At 38.2% G+C, this 15126-nt stretch overlaps 1 long non-coding RNA gene across 1 annotated transcript in view; it reads right to left on the bottom strand.

Annotated features, from left to right (window-relative positions):
- Positions 1–972: 972 nt before the first annotated feature.
- The window catches only part of LOC124051468, a 34409-nt gene continuing 20255 nt past the window's right edge, over positions 973–15126 (bottom strand). The window contains exon 3 of the long non-coding RNA XR_006841833.1: positions 973–1847. This is a non-coding gene — a long non-coding RNA (uncharacterized LOC124051468). The remainder of the gene's footprint in view (positions 1848–15126) is intronic.

The raw sequence follows: 15126 nt of genomic DNA, 5'->3' as shown, positions 1-15126 counted from the left end.
AACTGTTTAGCTGTGGGATTTTTCCTCACATCTGGCTATTAAAAAAAACCCAATACTAATAATTCCTGAACTACTGCACGATCTGATCTGCATCTGGAAATGATATTTCTGCAGTATTCAGGGCCAAATTCACATGTTTTGTTCATAACCCTCTGGTAATTACGAGAGATTATCAGCAGAGAAATAAGATGCTGACCAATTAAAAGATATTGAAGTGAACTGTGTTGGCATAGGTGCAGCTACAGGTGACAGGAATATTAATTTGGCCGACATTGCTATACTTGGATTTATATGCATTTTGCCTTGACAAAGACAGTGTACTTAGTTTTAGACAGTCTTGCCAAGTATCCTACACAAGACTTTCAATACAGGATAGATAGACACTTCTGAAGTCCTGCTTTCTGGATGTTGCTTTGTGAGTGGTGCAATATGAACACTCAACACTCATAGATAGAAATGATCATGATGAAAATGCATTGCATTTTTCTAGTCTGCCAATCACTTAAAGGACTTTTCAACACGTGCCACATTCATACACTGATGGAAAAAGCCGCCATGCATGCTACCAACCTGCTTGTCAGAAGTGAAACACTGCTTTCCATCCTTACAATATTTCTAAACACAGGCATTCATCGGGAGCAATTTGGGGATCACTATCTTGTCCAAGTCCACTATGACACACAGCTGATCCTGGGAACTGAACCTCTGCCCTTCAGATTAGTAAACAACCTGCTTTACCTCCTCAGCCAATTTAAATGCATCAACAGATAAGATTGAGGTTATTTATAATAGCTTATTTGCACTTCAATAATTATTTCTTTATTACTGTTAACCACATATTTACTTTGTTCTTTGTGGTGAAATCGCCAAAGTGCTAGGAGTGATGTGTCCAACAAAAACAGACATGGTCTTGAGTGCTTAACAAGACTATGCATTTTTGCAATTTGTAATTTTGAACAATGTAAAGGGTCTGAAAAAAAAAATGCTTGTGGCTACTCCCAGCATGCACAACCGAGAAGGCATGAAAACCTCTCTGGACAGGTCACCACTTCACAAGAGGGCTCTCTATTCATTAAATAAATTTCAAAGAAACAACGACAATATGTGTTTTCTCTCGTTCACTGTGGGATATTTCATGAAAGCCGCTTTGTATGGATTTTTCAATGCCTTTAAACTTTGCGAAAATCAAAGTAAACACAGTTTCTCTCTTTGCTTATTGCTTTAATCTAACCTGGCAGGTAAGTATACCCAATTAGCATTTCCAATAAATAATTCCCCAACAATAATTCAAATGCATCTAGCTTGCCAACTGTAGCTTCAGCTTTTTCCCAACATAGTTTTCATCTTCCTTTACCACCCAGTCACTTGCTATTCTCAAAGCTAAGTTGATAATTCTCTGTGGGATCATCCATCTTCTACAAAGATAGCAGAAGTGATAATATATAGTTACTGAACTACATCAGCCACCTCAGGATCAGTTTGAAATTGTCCAAATTAGTTTTGCAAGAAAAAGCTGCAGTGACAGCTGACGGAGGTAATCACACATTCTAAGAAGGACTGCCAAATTTATGAGGGGTTCAGTTAACATACAAAACTGTGCTGGAGTTTACATTCATGCCAGCACTGACAGCTTCATTAAGGCATGAGTCACTGAGTTAGTTTCAGCCTTTTTGCACACAAGCGGATTACAACAACAGAGAGATCAGAACATGAAATGCTTCCTGTGGTGTCCCTTAGCTTGAAATACATCGCTATTTTGGCAGGAGGCAGTCTTCCTCAGCCAAGAAATCCGTTGTGTTAAGCTGTGCCCACCATTGCCTCCCGGCTACCAGGAGTTCCTCCATCCCCTGAAGAACAAGCACACAGTGTGAGCTAACTGTACGCATGTGCATCTGCTTTTGTTTAGAAGTATTTGCTCATGTGTCATGTCATCTCAAATGTGTGTGTGTGTGTGCATCTCTTTCTCTTTGTTTGTGCGTTGTTCTACTCTGCGGTTTTCACATAAATATGATTTCTGCATACAAAGAGGTTCTTGCCGTTATTTTGTCTAAAAAGCTTGTGGCACCTTTGAAATCCAGAAATGAAAGCCTAATGTTCATACAGGACTAACATCCAAGAGAACAAAGGACCCCTGGGGACTGCTTCATGCTCTCTGGCCAGAAGAGCAAGCAGATGAGGTGACAGCCAGAAGCCAGTTCATTTCAAAATACACATTATTGCCCATAAACGTAAGCCCTATTTTTTGCACTAAGAGTTTTTATTATTTCTATTTTATTCTATGTTTTCTGTTTTGATTTTTTTTTAACATTTTTTGTGAATTGCTAAACATGTCAAGGAAATATCTGAAAGGTTTGTATAGACTTGTCTCCTAACCTTGAGGCAAATATGATGAAAAAGAAAAACTGAATGAATGGGCCATTCTGGACCAAAAAAAAAAAAAAAAAAAGAAGACAGAAATATTAATTCATGTTGGAAGTTTCAAAAGTAATATACTGCATTAATGTTATGTTGATAAAAAATATTTACAGTTTACTGATGTTTACTGACTAATTTACTGAGGATATTGCAAAAGCAAGAAATTATATCTTTATGGTTTATAACATGTAATACGGTATTCCCTTTGTTGAATTATTGAGCTTAATTTTTTAAATTTTACTTTGAATAGAATTTCATGTACACACTCAAAAGGTTTTTTTGAAGAGCTATTTTGAAAAGCACATTTCCTTCCCTAATTAGAGACATCAGTCTCATGGGATGTATTTCAGGCAGAGCATTTCAGTGCATGCTCAAGTTGTGAAAACTGAATCACTGAATTTTGAGGGCCCATCCACCACAGGGGAAATTCTAATCAAGATTGAAAAGTATGTTAATGAAGAGGGACTGACAGGGTGAGTACATTCTGTTGTCAAGGTTTTCTCCATAGTACTCACAGTGCTGTACAATACAAGAAAACCACCTTCTAATGATACAATAACTTCAGCTGTAATTTACAATTTAGTACTTGATTATGGTAATGGATTTGATTTGAAAGGATGTCTGTGGGAATTGGAGAGAAGGAGGAGTGATAATGATAATTCTGTTGAAAGGAATTAGACGCAGACATAAAAAAGTAGTGGTAGTAGGCTTAGAGATGTGTATTCTGTCATCGTGTAAATGTTGTTGTTGCTGCCGCTTGAGAGAAACAAACAAGGGACAGGATTTTTTTAAAATGAATGATTAAGAGCATCAATTTACCAGAGGCACAACAAGACAGTGCACTCAAGCTTCATTAATTTTTGAGCAGCTGTGAGATCCTGCGCTGATTCAGGGCAAAAGTGCCATAGATGTAGTTAGTTCACCAAAGTTCTGTTGCAACTTGAAGAATTGCTTAAACAAAACAAAAGAAAACATTGGTTAATGGATTCATCAGCAGATTCCTCTCTGCTTTGCTTGAAATATCATGTTCTACTAGTTATTCTTTAAGTGGCACTAAATGATGTTTTGCCTTAAGTGCGTCCATTCTTAAAATCCAGAAATTGCCTCCAGTGTGTGAAAGTAAAAAGTATCGTAGGACTGGGATTAAAGTCGCTCATTGCCCAGACACACCAGACAGAAAGGCGTTCATATATAATCCTAGTGAAAGAGATGGTGTTGGAAGAGTTGACATTGTGACAGCGTAGCTAGTTTTGTCACTTCCTCCAACACTTTAAAGGTGGTTTGCAATAGGGCTCGAAAGGGCACATGATCTCGCAATGCATGATGTGCCAGGGTTGCCATTTTTGCGGGCAAAAGTTTTTTGCTTACATCACTTCGCGTTAGATAAGGTGCTGCAAGAGAGAGAGACACACCATGAAAAAATGGACCCTACCAAAGAGAAAGACAATGGACCATACCGAGACAAGCTGGAGCCTGTTAGTAAAATTGGTGGAATTGATCCATATGAGCATGAGCAGTGATATTTATCTGGGTTTCCGCATTGTATTTTATCTGTTGATGGCGTTGAAAATGATGTTTGGTTGTCTCACTGCTGCTATCCAGGCCCTTCGGCGTTAGCTCACAGATACAAGGTCCTTGGCTTTGCTTCCACGTTGGAAATGAGAAAAATCTCACCCCATTGTTTTTTCTTTACCAAAGCGATCATGCAAACGATTGTGGCAGTTAATGACACAGCACGTTTCAACTTGTTAAAACAAAACAACAGAACACAAGAGCAGCGTCATGCATGGAGGTGTAAACACACTTTTCAGCTGCCCGCAAAGCCCACAATGCATTGCAGTTTTCCCACTCGGCTACGTCACACTCTCGAGCCCTATTGGTCAACATCACAGAGTTCACTAACATTAACATTTGCTAGCTATAGACCAGAGAACAAATAATTCAGTTCACTTTGCCACTCAAAGGCTACTTGGAGCTACCAGCAAATTGAAGATGTTTTTTCTTGCATGTTATGAAATAGATGAGTTAATATTGTAAATAATTTAACATACCTCAAAGGTACACAATGCAAAATTTTCTACTAAAATAAAGAAAAGATTTAAAAAGTAATGTCTTAATCATCACTTATGAAGGATGTCTGATGGTGCCTGAAACTACAGAGACCCCGATCTCTGCCTTTTCTCATTATCTTGTGCTGATGTGTTCAGGATATTTCTGGGCATCAACAATTCTGGAGAAAGGTAGCTGATTGTTCAGTCTCATTCCCAGGTTGTCACATACCAAAGTTAAAGGTTGGTGGCCATTTGACGACCAGGAAATAAGGCTCAGCAATCAAGAATCATTGTCCACAATCATGTACCGGTGTGTTTAAAAACTGTAACAAACAAATCCTGCATTGTATGCCTTGAAATGTCAATATGGCAACTTTGACCATTCATATTCGTATTAATATATTCAATATTTGGAATGGATTACATGGAAATGTGACTGTAAATGATTTTTTTAAGGCAAATAGATAAAAATTGAAAGCAGGAAACAAAAACCAGTTCAAAAACAAGAAAATATGAGTGTGAGTTTTTATATAATAAGATCTGGCAGGTCATACATGAATTAATTGAGTTTTTTATGAGTCCATCATTTTTCTTTTATTTTGAATTTAAAACAAACTTGAAAGATTTGTAAAAATAGGCCATCAGTTTTCTTTCAGTATTAACAACATTTAAGCTTCTTAGGAAATATAGTTGCTGGGGTATTTTTTGGCAGAGTTTGTCTGTGTTTTTGTTGAAAATAAATAAGTTAAATAAATAAGAGTCAAGTCAAGTCTCCAATGCTTAGATTATTTATAAAAGATCAAGCTGCTTCAAGAGGAAGCCATTGTTATTTTGTCATGGATTAACACTGTAGCACTTAAAGTAAATCAGTATCAATATCATTTCTCATAGTGTTCTTGATATTTGAATATTTTACATTTGGCTTAATTCCCCTGTGATCATGGCGCTATGTCACTTAGGTGATCGCTCAGGTATTTTACATCAGGACTGTTAGCTTAATAACAGTTTTGTCAAGATTTACTGCTGAATTTGCAATGTGAATTTTGGAAGCAGGGCCTGGAAAAGCATAAAAACAAGCTAAAAGATACAGTACTTGGCTTTACTCCATGCTTATTATTGCTATCATGTTAGAAACCATTTGCCTGCTTTTGCATCTGGCAGAGAATAGCATTGTCATTCTTTTTTTTTTTTTTTTTTTTTTAAAAAAAATCGTTTTGCTAGTCAGCTGATGAAAGCACAAGCACAAAACTTCCTTTTTGTTTTAACTAGTCTCCACAAACTCCTAAGAAAACATGTGTGGCTCTTTGGCAGCTAAATGTTCCATTGTCCTTAGCAGCTATTATTAGCTTACTTGTCACTAAGCAGGTACAGTTGATTTTTCACAGTTTGTTTTGTGAAAGCTGTCTGCTGCTGTTAACAGGGCTAATTAAATGATATCTGTCCAGTAAACAAAATGTAAATTTCAGTACTAGGCCTGCTATTACATTTGACTCAATCTTACCATTACCTTCAATAAAGCAATGAATTGATTTGATTTTAAAAATGAATGCAAGCTTATTTCAGATAGTAATTGCATTCAATGCTAGCTTGGGTTTTGTGCAGTTTCACATTTTCCACAAAGCAGCAACCCAGTCCCATCATTGTGAAGCCTGGGCTTTATTGTTCATGTTACGAACAAAATCCGGTTTTCTAACCATATAATGCAGTACATCGTATAGCATCCATAACAGCAGTCAAACGCTTTCAGCAACTAGACAGTGCTATATCTAGCATCCAATGGAAAAGGCTCATCAGCGCTTCTCCCTGTGCCAATTTCTTCCTGTCTTGACAGCATCTAACACTGATGTCTGAGTTTAGAGCTGTTTTCTCATATACTGAGCCATCCTTGGAAACATGCAGTGTTTATGTTTCCATCCTTTCATCCACTACTTCTACGCCTGCACTGGGAATTTTCCACTGTGCAAAAGCATCTTTTGAGAGCTATATTTGATGTCTCATCATCTTCCAACCCTCACAGGACTCAATTCAACATTAAATGGTATTAAATATTTCATTGTCACTTGCACTGTCATTGACACTGAGTTTTGGCTTTGTCTCGACAAGAATTTTATACAGTGCTTCACGCCTGACTGCTCATTCAGTATATTCCAAATTCAATTTTCTCATACCTATTTCACTGTGCGTCTTTGTGTTTATAACATGGGTATACAATAATTACATTTGGGATGCACCTGAAGTCAAGATAGGGTAAAACACAAATAGAGTGACTGCTTTCAGTAAGTCCCATTTTTATGTTCATGTTAAGATAAAATGGTTGAGTCAGTAAACAAAGGACCCTATCTTAAGCCCAGCACCAAACAGCACACAGTCCAGCACAGGTGTGGCTGCTAGTTTTTGATTCTGACTAAGGCTCCATTTTGAACTTTGTACTTTTAAAGGCACCAACCAAATAATGTTCATACTACCAGAGGAACTTAGAGAATATACAGAAAAAGAGAGAACGCAACTACATCACAACAGTGAGCGTCACTAACAGTTACACTTTTCAAACTCAACACAGACAACAATACCTGTAGCTTATCCAGGGAAACACGTCAGATGTGTAGAAACACCGGGTAAAAGAGAAAAAAATATATCTCAAAGCTCAAGGGTTTAATAACATGAAAGCCAAGTCCTCTGCAACATCAGCATTATTGCAGTCTGCGCTACATTCTATGGTGGATCCTGGAACCCTCTGTGAACCACAAAACTTCAGGTAAGGCAATGACAACATCATCGACAGCACCTTACAATTAAATAGCTAGCTGGATAAGTTATTATTGGAGATAACTGCGCTTTTGTCTTGGAAGACACTGAAAATTAACATTTTTACTAGTACTAGCCAACCCTCAGCCTCAACACACAGCCAGCCACCTCCATATGAAATTCTTTATCAGCATGCTTTTTTGTACACTAAAACAGTATATCATATTTTCAGTATGAAGCCTGAGTATAGTAATAATATACTATATATAGTATATATATATACTATATAATATGTGAACTGCACACTATTTAAGGGGAAATATTACAGCCTGGTAGAACTGGGCAGATTAGACACTGCAAAGGTATATTGCTGGTCTCTACTTCACTAGTAACCATCTGTTTTGATAATGCTGACAAAGTACTGGCACTGAATTCCACGTACTGCTACCAGATCAAAAGTGAATGGTAGGCATCACTAATCCTGACCAGAGTTTTAAATGATCAGTCAAGTTAAGTGGCCATGCCTTATGTGTAAATGCACACAGCGGCTCTCTTAATAACATAAGATTGACTTTATTATTGTCCTAATGGGAAATTTGCCTTGGATATTATGTAATTACATTCATGCATCAATTGCACACACATCTGTACTGGAATAAGAGCACACATGGTAATATAAATAAACACATAACAATGATCAACAACAAAAGGGACAGCTATGGCATTTACATATTGCCACCTAGTTGGTATGAAGGGCTTTGAATGGAGCGGGGCCAAGGAATGTTTGACACAGTGTACCATCTGTTGGGGGAAGGAGCTGATATTCATATTGGAGAACATGAGTTGGGCCTGTCTGATTAAGGTTTGTTGAAAATGGCCTGAAAACCAGGATGTTGGACTCCCACAATCTTCATGGCTGTCTGTATAAGCTGAATGGTCTTGGCTTTCGACTGTACTGTCAGCAGATTACCAAAACATGTAGAGACAACAGAGCACAAGAGGCTCCCCCACTACTGCATAATAGAATACAAGCTGTACTTCCTGGTTCACACCAAAGGTTTTGTGCCTTCTCAGAAAGTGCAACCTCTGCTGCACCTCGGAACAAATATCCTCTGCTTGGACCTTCCACACTACAGTCCACCTGCACTGTAGGATGGTCATTATATTCTTCAAGACAGCTTTTGGGGGGAGTGGTGTGATGACTAGCTATTTCCACATCGCTGGTATAATGTTAGAGTCCACAGACCTCTGAAAGTTGGGGCACCAATCAGGTGTTAAATCCTCTGCACACATTTTTAAAACAAATGCAAAAATCCTATCTCGTCCAGTGTCCTTGTTAATAGTGGCATTTTTTTAAAAAACAGTCTCCACCTCTTTGGCATTGATTAAGAGCATCTTGGGTGGAAATGTTTTCCAAAACACTGCACATTCAGCCAAGAAGTCATGTGTATCAAAGCTTTTATAAAATCTGCTCAGTTTGTTTGCTTTGGATAGTTTATCCACAACATGTTAAGGTTTCTTCAAGTATTTCATGTTAGTCACAGTTTCACAGTTTCTTAGTGTTCATATTTTACACGTTTTTCTCAAGTTTCACCTTATGCTGTTTTCCCTTTTTCAGTCTCTAGTTTGACTCCATCTGTACAGTTCTTAATTGTAGCTGGTCATTATTCTTGAATGCATTATTTTTTCCTGTACTGATACAGTTCCTGACCTCCTTGTTAATGAATAGCTTGCAATTCGTGAAAACCTGCATCAGTGTATAATTTGATGCAGTCTGTAGTGACCTCTCCACTTTTCCTGTCAGAGAACGTGTCCCACTTTGTACAAAACAGCCTGCAAGTGTATCAGGGTTATCATGTGTCCATACATTGACAGATTTAACCTGAGGTGTAAGGCTGACACAAGACACAAAGTACAGCTCAGGCTGATGGAGTGTGATTAGGGGCATTTGATCATTGCCCAAAGTGTCAGGCAAAGAGAAATTTTGAACTGATGGTACTAAATGAATAATTGGGATATTTCAACCACTGAAATTGTCTGGACTAAAGTGGTTGGTCGACACAAGAGCAGACAGACAAATATTGCCATCTCTCTAGCCATGCAGCTGAAATAGTATTTAGGCAGACAGCTCACAGTGTATTCTAAAAATCTTGTTCTATCAAAGCCAGGAAGGTTCTTTAGAGGTTTACTCATCTTTTTAAATGTATTTATGTATTGGTTGCATCCCGTAGAACAACTGGGTAAACAATCAGCAGAGCAGAACACTCAGTCAGCTTTGGTTCATCTCTCATCTGGCAGAGCAGGGCTCAAGTTTGGGTTGGACAGCTTAATTTCCCAAGTTGTCTTATCCAGACAAACAAAATAAATGGGTTTGAATATGTCCATTTATTTGCAGAGCAGATCTGCTCTGTAAAAGGCCTTGGCAGCAGATGTCAGGCAGCTGTTGCTGTATAGCTGTATTTGTCATATCGAAAGCAAAAACAAGCACTGTCTCCACTCAAAAGTCATTATCTGGTGTTGGCACTGTGACTTAAGTAAACATGACAGTGTCATCTTTTGTGGATAACATCTGACGTTTGTATCTGCAGTGAGAAAACAGGACAATGGACCAAACCACCTAAAATGAAGCTAGGTAAATTATGTAAGACAAGAAAAATTCATTTCAGATGAGCTGAAGAAGAGTTGAGATCAAGTGACACAACCACAGCAGAGATATTGATGATCATGTGGTTGCTGCGGCTAAACAAGGGGAAAAACTGAGGAAGTTATAATTAAATCATTCTTGTATTTGGTGATGCGTGAACTATCAAGCAACAACAGCAGCAAACAGGATTTTTAAAGAGTACAAGGCTAGTTGTTCTGGTTTGGTAATTATATTATAGCAAGCAGATGAAATGCTAGGGTGAAATGGTTAAAACTGAGAAATGTACCTTTAAGACATACTGGGTTGCCTGATAGGAGAGAAGAAAGAGCAGCATCAGACGGCTGCTTTTGTTGTTATGGACGGATACTGGATTTTGAGCTTGTGTTTTTACTTTAGCCTCTCAACTCTTAATGTTTTGCCTCTGTTTTGTTCAGGTATAACAAAATAGTAGCCATACATCCAGGCTTTGTAAAGTTCACGTCTAACATACAAGGAGGGTTGGCAAGCCAACACTCATGTGACTGTGAGTTTTGGGGGATTTTACATTTTCTGCTATACTTGAAAATCTCAGCCTTTTCTCACACATTACATTTGCAACAGCAAAAAAATATTTATAAAGGAGATGCAATGGTAACCAATTACATTTGGCATAATGCTAAAATTTTCACTAATGACATATTTCATTTGTTTCCTTGAATATTTAACAAAAAATATTTTTGCTGCCTGAAAATAACCAAAAATAGATCTTTCCCTAAACTTAAATGCTTTTGTCACCTAAATCTAACCACAGACCGCAGTGTGGGCTCAGAGCATGGCTATTGGTGTCAGAGTTCTACGCTTTGCACTCCCATCATCAACTCACATAACTCAACTCCTCATAAAAGTATTTCCTGCTGCATATTAGTTGTATGTCTGTAATTTCTGGGAAGAGCAACCAGGAGACACAGACCCAGTCACACAGACAACAGTTTCTAGGACAGCAGTGGGATAGCTGATGTTATTGTTAACAGATGGCTGTTGTTTATGAGTAAATGAATCAAGCAGTATGGTATACATATTTTTTTTCATTCACGATTCATGATGCGTTACGATTATTTACTTTTATTTCTACAAACTGATTAAAACAACTTGGGTTCTATTATTATAACTGTGTGTGTGTGTTTTTTTTAAATTAAGTCGACAAAAGCTTTTGTCATTATTACTGTATCTTTATACTTGGCAGGAGAAAAATGCATAAAGAAGAGAAAAATGCATCTGTAACCACGATTTTAAAGTATCACATTAGAAAAGATTGGTGGAAATGGAAATATTCAATTTAAGCTTGCTCAAGGTAGTTTTTGTTGCCTTGTTTGAAAAACAGGGAACGTGCTTAATGGAAAGTGGAAACAGTTCTGACGCTGCAAACGCTTAACTCCCATGACTGATCGACTGTTTCTGCTCCAAGAGAAAAAGAAAAAGAAGGTGTTTCCACTGTTAGCGTCTTTCTAAATATTTCCATAAGATCCCCACTCCCAGATAAATGATAAATTCCCACATTCTCTCTTAGATGGCAAAGGTGACTGATTTTGTTTTCTCTTTTTCTCTGAGGTTTATTAGCAACCAGCTTGTTTTGTTTCCAGCTTGCTCCCTCTGCTTCTTCTTCTCTCTATATTACAGCCACGCCAAACTGCTAACCGCTGATAAAACTATACTTTGTGTGGCCTAGTTTATTCTTTCCAAACCAGATGACTGAAATGGGCCTAATTTGCATTCCTTTTTTAAAGTAAGCTTCAGACTCGCTACACAATTAGATGAAAATGCAGCTTGTGATTTAAAGCATAATTTACACTGGCCATGTATACAAACTGTCAGATTTTGGAATTACTGTTTGCCAGGGGTTAGTCAAGACTGAGCAAGCTGTCTATCAATCTATGTATAAATGGACTATCTCCCTGGTCTTTCAACAGTTATAAATAATAGCAAACTGTAACACTTCAGCTTTAAACCACCACAGCTGCTGCGTTTGCAGAATTACACAACATACTCAATTCACTTGACTACAGTGGTAACTGGGTTTGATAAACTGCTTCTGACAGCAGCATTGGATTCTTCATCCAAACATCCTGTCACTTCAAAGCATCTTCCTGTTTGAGGATTGCAACATTCAACACTGCTGTGCCCACAACAGACTTTCACTTATCCATCTTGTCATATTACTCAGACTAACCGAATCTGCTCTCAAATTGAGAGTCAATAGAGATTGTTCAGCTGGCACAGTGGGAAGATTGACGATTATTGCTCAGCTCTGTCAACAAGTGCTGTCTGTATAAGAGAAACGATCAAACCACAATGTTACAATTTCCGAATTTTGCCGAAAAGGATGTTTTCTCTTTTTCTTTTTCTTTTTTTTTTTTAATTCAGCTACATTACTTTTCATAGTTTTTAATATGTAGCAGTACACAACTTTCCAGTCTTTTGTTTCACTGTGGCAACTTTTTTGAAACACGTTGCTGGCATCAAATTCAGAATAAGCATATATTTACAAAAATCAATAAAGTCGATGAGGTAACACACAATGGGCCAAGTCCAGGACCGAATTTTCTTCCGGTATACTGAAAACCAAAAGATTTTGAAGTATATTTATTGCTTCTGTCAGTTTTAGAAAGAAAATAAAATGAGAATCGCAGACTGTTCTTATTTGTTCTTTTCAAAGCCTTTAAAAGCTTTCAGGATGTCTGAACAGCCTTTCTAAAGGAGCAGGTAGGGGCCACACGGACAGGATGAGGTCTTCAAACGGTCTGGGATTTCAGGAGCAAAATTGTAATCTCTTAGAAGATAGTGATCTCAAATGTTGGTGCAGCGGTCAGAGTGACAGCACACTGTGTTTGCTGTAGTGCTCACAGCATCATTTGAGCATTCAGTAGAGGAAGCTGATGTTGTCTACGGTCACAGCTTAGAGGAGGGAAAAAGGGAAGGCTAAGGCAGGTTGTGCCCTGTGGTTGGAAGTGAGTAAGCAGGGACACTAGACACTCCTTGTGGAGCCTACTTGTGATGTTGTGGGCGTAATTCAGTGATGTATCAGTGAAGGAAGCTGCCCAGTTGATAACTGCACTGACTTATACATTAATCAGCCAACCTCGTAAACCTTTAGAAGAGTAATTCTCAGTGAGGCATACTGTACCCCAGGGAGTTCTTTTGCATTTGCTAGCGGGTATGTGGAAAGCCTGTGGGATGGCACATAAATAACACACCACTTTAAAGAACATTTTAAGTGTCATGGCACACATTTTAACCTTTCTGAGTGTTATTTAACACCCTGAACATTAAGCTTTTCACGTGTTATTTAATGCAATCTGAATTTTATGAGTTTTGGACACAGAGGAAAGGATGAAGTCAGGTGACTCCCATCACATGGCCTTTGTTGTCATAGCCTCCTCTGTGTGTGCTGTGTGTGCTTTCTCACTCCTCATACTATGTCACCTGACATGGTTTTTCTTTATGACCTTTGCCTCTCAAATGAGAAAAGCTTAATGCGGACAGAGTTAGATGACAGCACGTGCATTGCGATAACTCACAAAATGACTCACAAAAAAGAGCTGATGTGTTATTCATACACCATTTGGTGAGACCAGACTGTGTGCGGCAGCTCAACTAAAGGAGAAAAAATACATATAAATTATGACATATATGACCATTTTTTTGTTAAGGAGCAAAATAAATACCCAACTGGAAAGACAATGCTCTACAATAGGCTGCACAGTATACACCTCCCACCATACTAAGTCAGTTTTAACACTCTGAAGCTGTGTGTTGCTGTTGAGCGTGTATGAAATCTATTTGGAAAACAAACAGAGAAGTTGAAACAGATAGCTAAAAGTAATAGACATATGGTTTAAACCAGGTAAAAGAACAGAAGCAATAAATAAACAGTTTCAAATAATTTTCTAAAAGTAACTGATAAAAATCCTTAAAAGAAAATAAAAGTATGTTGAATGATCATGTTGACTCCAATTTCTGCCTCTCAAAATATGAATGGAAATTTGCAGACGTAAAATTTCTTACTTGAATTATACAAGCAAAGCAAAGCTAGTATGTAGCCTTCTGCTGAAGAACAAAAAAATTTCCTGCTAATAAAGGTGTAAGCTCCCAAGCAAGTTTATAGAACAGCAGTAACAACTGATAAGACTAACTGAGGAGTTACTTGTTTTCCAGTTGTGTCCTTAGCCTCACACTTGGTAGCACCTGATCCCAATGATGTCGGCAGCTGGCCCAGAAACGAATCTACTGACTGAGCTGCTTGCGTGATGGAGAGAGGAGAGAAGTGAGGTGGGTGAGGGGACGGGAAGGGGGGCAGGGGGTTGGAGAAAGCGAAAGGAGATTTAAACCCTTCCTTCCATCTATGTGGATGGGGAAAGTGATATCTCTGGTTAAAAAAAAAAAAAAAGATTGATGAGCACCCTGACTTGGTCAGGACCCACTGGGAATATTGTAAATTCAGAGTTATCTGCTTCAGAGGGTCTTTGCTACAGGGGAATACACTTGACTATGATCACACTCAAGGGTTTGATGCAAGCAGACACAGGGAATCAGAGCAGTAAAAACAAAGGAGGGGCTCTTTCTGTTTAAGTAATAATCTATAAAACAAATCTCTTTCCCTGCGGAGATTTTCCTTCCTGGGAAAGACGTACTTAAAAACCGGCAGAAATGTAAAAGCTTTCATTAGCTGAGAACATAGCTGTACAGGATCAATCAGTACAGCAATTTGTTTTCTGTACTTCTGTGCATTCATCAGATGTGTGAAATGCTGGGGAAAGGTGAAACGATAAGAGTGCAAAAGGCTTCATTAGTGAAAGTCAGTCAGTCATTGACCTCAGCAGGCGTGCCACTGATTGGCTGGAAGGAAAAACGCGCACACTCTCTGCCCTCTGTGGATATTGATTGGACATCACTTGAGTAGGTGACTAAACGCACATAAGGTGGAAGGATGAGGAGGCTGAAAAAGACATTGCTCACATGTCATTTTAAAGAATGGAGTTCAAGAGTAAATTTCAAACAATGACTGCTTCAAGCTTTCAGTTTTACTGAAATGACTAGACAATTACTGGTACTGGGCAAAACAGCTGATTTACTGTATATCAGGGTTTCAGTTTTTTTCCTGAACACATTTAGTCATAGAGTCAGGGAAAGACATGAAGTAGAGTTCATAAAGACTTACCCAAAGACAACTGAGATGCTAATAGTACCTGGCTGCACTAACACTAGGCTACCTAATTATGTGACGGTGCATGTTAT

Source organism: Scatophagus argus, chromosome 20, assembly GCF_020382885.2.
Source record: "Scatophagus argus isolate fScaArg1 chromosome 20, fScaArg1.pri, whole genome shotgun sequence".
NCBI classification, from domain to species: domain Eukaryota; kingdom Metazoa; phylum Chordata; class Actinopteri; family Scatophagidae; genus Scatophagus; species Scatophagus argus.
Note: the sequence above shows the minus strand (reverse complement) of the source record. Positions and strands in the feature narration are given on the sequence as shown.